Here is an 8,157-nt window from a genome sequence, read left to right as displayed (position 1 = left end):
AGATGTATTATTTGCTAGGTCTCAAGTATCTCTTTGCATAAGCTTATGCTGAGAAAGAGGTAACACCTTCACATAGATTTATGAATAATATGAATAGCTCCATGAGTGATCAAACATGTTACCAAACAAGACTGCATTACTCACAGTTCTTGAGGCATTATTTCCTCCAAAGTCAACTTTCTCTCATGGTCTCCTTGAGAAAGCATCCATGGCTTACACAGCAATATGAATAATATGCAATGCAATAAGGATCTGCAGTATTCCAAACTCATCTTGAATTAAATACAGTGTTGAGTACATGAAATTGAGGGGATCATCTTTGGTAATATCTCTGCATGTCTGCACTGTAGAAAATGTCTCCCACTGTGTTTAGAGACTCAGAGAAGCATGGCAGTGCTGAGATTCAGCAGACAGATTCAGCCAGACATCTGGGTCTGGGTCTGTAATGTGATACAGAAAGCTACATGCAACTCCAACAAAGCACTGTCATCTTCTGATACAGCATGTCACTGCGGATGCCTTTCTCACTTTTCCTCATGTCCTGTATACTCAGTCAGGGTTATATTCAGTTGTATTTTATATAATAAAGCATGGCATGCATCTATATAGCATTTGTGTAGTGGCATACAGATGAGTAGCTGCATTTTTAGCATTTCCACACATGGGGATTTTCTTTTAGCAGGGTCTGCCTTTTTTTTGCCTTTTATAAGCACATTTCATACAATTCTACTTTTTTACATGAGAGAAGACATTATCAGAATCTTTTTTAATACCACACAAATTACCGAAATGAGTGGCTACTCGAACAGTGACAAACTGAGATCAATAAAAACAACCTGGTTTTGAATGCAAACAATAGTCTGGGCCAATGAAGAGACACACAGATTGCACAATATTAGGAGGAATATACACTCACCGGAGAGTTTATTAGGCACACCCATCTAGTACTGGGTTGGACCCCCCCTTTGCCTCTAGAACAGCCTAAATTATTCGGGGCATTCTACAAGGTGTTGGAAACGTTCCACAGGGATGTTGGTCCATGCTGACACGATGGCATCACGCAGTTGCTGAAGATTGTGCGGCGTTACATTCATGCTGCAAACAGCCCGTTCCATCTCATCCCAAACATGATCTATTGGGTTGAGGTCTGGGGACTGCGCAGGCCACTCAAGTAAACTGAACTCGCTGTCATGTTCCAAGCTATTTTTTTCCACTCCTCAATTGTCCAGTGTTGGTGATCTCATGCCCACCGGAGCTGCTTCTTCTTGTTTTTAGTCTCATTGTAGTATAGTCTCATTTAGATTTCCGTATGATTTATATTTTGGAGAGGGTTCATATAAAATACATTAACAAATTATTTAATAAATGTATAGAGAGTTGTGGAATTACAGGACTAATATTATTGTTTTTTGCTTTTATTTCTGCAAAGGGAGAACATAAATTAATTCACAAATTTGACTCACTTCATACAGGCAGATAGTGTGGATGGGTAAACAATCTCTCTCTCTCTCATGGCCTCTCTCGCTCTCTCTTTGTCACTCTCTCTTTCTCTCTGTCTCTCTCTCTCTTTTTCTGTCTCTCCCTCTCTCTCTCGCTCCCTCTCTCTCTCTCTCTCATGCACACACACACACTCATTCAGTATACACACAAGGATAAACACATATACACACACACACACACACACACACAGTCCTAGACACGCTCCATGTCACTGAGCCCTGTGATAGACATCATTCAGTCTTGCACAAGGAAAGAGGGAGAAAGTCAAGTCTTTAAATATTATGTTTGTATTAGGAGAGCTGGCTTATCGAAAGTGGCAGGCAGCAACAAAGAGAGTGGCAAGTGGATTGTGCCAGCTAACCTTTAGCCGAAATCATTTCTCATTTACTTCAGCTCTGTCGTCTCTCTTTTGGCCATGTGCAGAGTGGCCCAAGGAGAGCTAAATTATGCGTCCACAGAACAGAAGACAGTTTGGGAAAGTACCTGCTGGGAAAGTGTAATTTGATTCTGGAAGAGGCTTTGGGCCGAGCAGGAAAATCACCTGTCATTCTTCGGCCCCGCCTTGTGATTTGATTGTATATTTTCTCATCTTCAATAGGTTGGCTGGTTCTCCTTTTTTCACAATGGAACCATTGTGAACTTAAAAAGCAGCCATGTATACCGTGTCCGGTGGGGGCTGTCACAGTTGTGTAGCAGCATGGACAGGAGACGATAAACCACAGGTTCTGCTTTAATTTCTTTTGGGAATCCAGAGCGCGGTGCTCATTCTGGGATATTTTAAACATCTGCCTTCCCGTAAGTCTCTGTAGTGCAAATGACTTTGATGGTGGCAAAGGAAGCTGGGAGAAAGGATCTGAAAATGGGTTCCTTTTTCTGTCCCAGCTGGAATAGTAACAGGAATAGTAAATACTGGGATATGAAGGGAATGGCATGGGATAGTTATGGAGGCCAGTTCAAATCCCTATGGCTTCTTCAGTGTCCTTACAGCACACCCCTCTCTATACTCATGTGGCTTAATTATCAGCACGTAATGCAAATCTGGGCTAGTGTGTATAATATGCCCTCTGCAACAAACAGACTATTGCACAGTGGAGTGGGCTTCCAGAACACACTATGGCACAGTGGAGTGGGCTTCCAGAACACACTATGGCACAGTGGAGAGGGCTTCCAGAACACACTATGGCACAGTGGAGAGGGCTTCCAGAACACACTATGGCACAGTAGAGAGGGCTTCCAGAACACACTATGGCACAGTGGAGAGGGCTTCCAGAACACACTATGGCACAGTGGAGAGGGCTTCCAGAACACACTATGGCACAGTGGAGAGGGCTTCCAGAACACGCTATGGCACAGTGGAGAGGGCTTCCAGAACACGCTATGGCACAGTGGAGAGGGCTTCCAGAACACGCTATGGCACAGTGGAGAGGGCTTCCAGAACACGCTATGGCACAGTGGAGAGGGCTTCCAGAACACACTATGGCACAGTGGAGAGGGCTTCCAGAACACACTATGGCACAGTGGAGAGGGCTTCCAGAACACACTATGGCACAGTGGAGAGGGCTTCCAGAACACACTATGGCACAGTGGAGAGGGCTTCCAGAACACACTATGGCACAGTGGAGAGGGCTTCCAGAACACACTATGGCACAGGGGAGAGGGCTTCCAGAACACACTATGGCACAGTGGAGAGGGCTTCCAGAACACACTATGGCACAGTCGAGAGGGCTTCCAGAACACACTATGGCACAGTGGAGAGGGCTTCCAGAACACACTATGGCACAGTGGAGAGGGCTTCCAGAACACACTATGGCACAGTGGAGAGGGCTTCCAGAACACACTATGGCACAGTGGAGAGGGCTTCCAGAACACACTATGGCACAGTGGAGAGGGCTTCCAGAACACACTATGGCACAGTGGAGAGGGCTTCCAGAACACACTATGGCACAGTGGAGAGGGCTTCCAGAACACGCTATGGCACAGTGGAGAGGGCTTCCAGAACACGCTATGGCACAGTGGAGAGGGCTTCCAGAACACGCTATGGCACAGTGGAGAGGGCTTCCAGAACACGCTATGGCACAGTGGAGAGGGCTTCCAGAACACACTATGGCACAGTGGAGAGGGCTTCCAGAACACACTATGGCACAGTGGAGAGGGCTTCCAGAACACACTATGGCACAGTGGAGAGGGCTTCCAGAACACACTATGGCACAGTGGAGAGGGCTTCCAGAACACGCTATGGCACAGTGGAGAGGGCTTCCAGAACACGCTATGGCACAGTGGAGAGGGCTTCCAGAACACGCTATGGCACAGTGGAGAGGGCTTCCAGAACACGCTATGGCACAGTGGAGAGGGCTTCCAGAACACACTATGGCACAGTGGAGAGGGCTTCCAGAACACACTATGGCACAGTGGAGAGGGCTTCCAGAACACACTATGGCACTGTGGAGAGGGCTTCCAGAACACACTATGGCACAGTGGAGAGGGCTTCCAGAACACACTATGGCACAGTGGAGAGGGCTTCCAGAACACACTATGGCACAGTCGAGAGGGCTTCCAGAACACACTATGGCACAGGGGAGAGGGCTTCCAGAACACACTATGGCACAGTGGAGAGGGCTTCCAGAACACACTATGGCACAGTCGAGAGGGCTTCCAGAACACACTATGGCACAGTGGAGAGGGCTTCCAGAACACACTATGGCACAGTGGAGAGGGCTTCCAGAACACCCTATGGCACAGTGGAGAGGGCTTCCAGAACACACTATGGCACAGTGGAGAGGGCTTCCAGAACACACTATGGCACAGTCGAGAGGGCTTCCAGAACACACTATGGCACAGTGGAGAGGGCTTCCAGAACACACTATGGCACAGTGGAGAGGGCTTCCAGAACACACTATGGCACAGGGGAGAGGGCTTCCAGAACACACTATGGCACAGTGGAGAGGGCTTCCAGAACACACTATGGCATAGGGAGAGGGCTTCCAGAATACACTATGGCACAGTGGAGAGGGCTTCCAGAACACACTATGGCACAGTGGAGAGGGCTTCCAGAATACACTATGGCACAGTGGAGAGGGCTTCCAGAACACACTATGGCATAGGGAGAGGGCTTCCAGAATACACTATGGCACAGTGGAGAGGGCTTCCAGAACACACTATGGCATAGGGAGAGGGCTTCCAGAATACACTATGGTAACAGGGGAGAGGGCTTCCAGAACACACTATAGCACAGTGGAGAGGGCTTCCAGAACACACTATGGCACAGTGGAGAGGGCTTCCAGAACACACTATGGCACAGTGGAGAGGGCTTCCAGAATACAGTATAGCACAGTGGAGTGGGCTCCCAGAACACACTATGGTAACAGGGGAGAGGGCTTCCAGAACACACTATGACACAGTGGAGAGGGCTTCCAGAACACACTATGACACAGTGGAGAGGGCTTCCAGAACACAGTATAGTACAGGACATATATCTATGCGACTTCAGTGACACATTGGTTCATGCACAAGTATTGCACTTGATCATTTTCCTAGAAAGAATATGTGCTTTTCTAGATAAGATAGTTTTATGTGTCAGATAATAATTATTGTTTCTGGGTTTGCTTGCTTCTTTCTCTGTTTAAAACAGTCGGGGAGACAGGCACACTGCAATACATCAAGAATGTGTCTTTAGAAAGATAATGCAGCTTTTTTACACAACAGGAATATAAGTGCCGAAGTGCTAAAATGAACTTTGTCTGATGTACATCTACTTCTGAAAGAGCGAACTACATCCCAAATGGAGCACCGCACCTGCCCAGAGTTGGAGTATGTTCTAATTGACTTCTGACCCTCCTTCTGCCGAGCACAGAACTTCTCCATCTCCCTAATATAGACATGGGGGCCAGTGTCACGGTCGTTAGCATACCAGCACGATGGAAAGGGGCTCAAGTCTTGATCACAGATTAAAAAAAATATGGGAAATATAAGAGATACAATCACTAAGTGTAGAAAACATTAAGAACACCTGCTCTTTCCAAAACATAGGCTGACCAGGTGAATCCAGGTGAAAGCTATGATCCCTTATTGATGTCTCTTGTTAAATCCACTTCAATCAGTGTAAATTAAGTGGAGGAGACATGCCAAAGAAGGATTTTTAAGCCTTGAGACATGGATTGTGTATGTGAATCATTCAGAGGGTGAATTGGCAAGACAAAAGATTTAAGTGCCTTTGAACGGGGTATGGTAGTAGGTGCCAGGCGCACCGGTTTGTGTCAAGAACTGCAACGTTGCTGGGTTTTTCATGCTAAACAGTTTCCCGTGTGTATCAAGAATGGTCCACCACCCAAAGGACATCCAGCCAACTTGACACAACTGTGGGAAGCATTGGAGTCAACATGGGCCAGCATCCCTGTGGAACGCTTTTGACACCTTGTAGAGTCCATGTCCGACAAATTGAGACTGTTCTGAAGGCCACTGTAGCCCACAACCTCCCGATGAGATAGTGTAGAGAAAGCCCCTCTACTCGTGCCATCACTGTGAAAATAATTGCTGGGATAGTTATTCTCCGAGATTTTGCAATTAAAGGTGATTACTGCTGTAGCAGGAGTGCTGCAGATTTCCTCTCTTCAGGAGAGGTAATACAGTGCAAAGCGAGATATAGCAGGGGACATGGAAAAAGAGAGAGAAGGAGAGAGAGCAGGGCCCAGGTACTAAAGCCTTTTATCAGTTTCTGCCTAATAATCTTAGCACAGAAGAAGGGTCTGTAATTAGACTTTTCTCTCTCTTATAATTGAGGAGGTGTTATCGGTCTGAGGCTGCTGCTCATTATTTAACTGGAGATGACCTTTTTTGGAGGGGAGGGTGAAAATGGAGACTCATAACTGTGTAACAACTCTGTTCTTGAATTTTCGTGGGTTGTATGGCAACATTCGATCAAAACTTGGTTTGAGATTTGTGATTCTGCGATGTATTTTAATTGACCAGTATATAATATTCTCCAAGTATACCATGCTGTAGCTTACATATGTAGAAATTCTTATGTCCGTTCACCCATCCTGGATGGTTTTAATTGCATGCCAGCTCGCACATCTGTTGGACGCGGGTAGTGGAGTTGTTTTGGATCCAGTTCCCGCTCCGGAGAGAGAAAGAAATAGAGAAATCGGTTCCAGTGACATCCCCACTGAGCATTCTCTGAGCCCGGCCCCGTCCGAGCCCAACACCTGGACTGACATGACTTCAGTGCCAGCACGGTGCCAGTCAGCATCTGCCTGCCGAGCCTGGCCCACACCCCAGTCCCAGTGTTGGAGCTGTTAGTCTGGGCATTGGACAGAGCCAATTAGCCTGGACCATCCCCTGGCGCTGTTGCTGTGCCACACCAAGCCACTTCCTGTGCAACTGTCTAAGGCCTGGTCATTACACCACCTCTGTCGCCATCCTGCTCTGCCCCAGCCTCTGGAGCTGTGGTTCTGGGTTCTCACACCAAGGCCACATCTAGCTTTTGTTCGCTTTGTGACTAATTACTGCTAAAGAGCTTTAAAGCCATGTTTGTACACTGTGTCACTCATCCTGCTTGTTGTTTTCACACAAATCTGTTGTGATTAATCCTCCACACCTGTTTACTCTGCTGTCGCTCAGCGAATGAAAGGTATGCAAGGAAGGCCGTGGATTGTGTATGCACACTTTGTCCTGCTACCATTTGTTCTCATGAACAAAAATACCATTGTTGTTTTCATGCATCAACACTGGATGTTTTTTTCAACTTTGTCTCACATCTAACAAAGACATGAACTATCAGACAAAGCTGTTTGTCTACTCTCTTCTATTAGTTATAGAAGCTCTATCATTAGCTGAGCTGCTCTTATGATGCACATTGCTCCTGCCAAACACATGCAATTTAGATGGAGAATGTGACCAGGCTGCGTTTCCCGTCCCTGTGTGACTGACGGGTTAAATTGACTCACAGACAGACACTGTGATGAAGGGACAGGGAAGGTAAATCAAACACGATGTTTTGGCCCCTGCTCCCCCATCCCTGTCTGTCACTGATCGAACAGGTGACAGCTCCATAGTAGACACTAAATCCCATTACCAATAAAGTCCTCATGCATTTGCATGTTAATTAGTCGCTATCAGATCTCTGTGTTATCACAAGATGACAGAATTAATCAGCCCCTAAAAGAGTGTAATTAAAAGAAACTGCTATAACGGGATGTCTTTTGTATCAGCAACGACTTTAATATGAAGTCAGAGGTTTGGAACGGATGTGTTTGAGGGACATTCTCAAGGCCATGACATTGAGCAAAGCAGGGGAAGGCAGATCTATGGTTAAAATGTGTGAAGGGTACGAATGTGCTCCTGCAGAGCCTATTGGTCTGTCCCTTCAAAGTGTGCTGTGAGCTACCCCTCAGACATCAGGTAGATGATTCATTGGAGAAGTTCAGGAGTTTTTAATTCATGTCCTGTCGACTGGTATTACCTGAAGAATAATCTTGGAAGCCCAGAACAAAAATTTTGCATAATTGCATCAGATGGTCAAATAAGTTCTGGGGGGAAATGTTAAGAGAAAGATACTAACGCTACTTGTGAAGTCTCCCTCTCTCTAAACTGAAACTCTCTGCAAGTTTCAGGCAAGTCTATGGGCCAAATGTCCCCTCACTTTCCAAAATTCGAAAAATG

This window comes from Salmo salar, chromosome ssa12 (genome assembly GCF_905237065.1).
Source record: "Salmo salar chromosome ssa12, Ssal_v3.1, whole genome shotgun sequence".
NCBI lineage: Eukaryota > Metazoa > Chordata > Actinopteri > Salmoniformes > Salmonidae > Salmo > Salmo salar.
Note: the sequence above shows the minus strand (reverse complement) of the source record.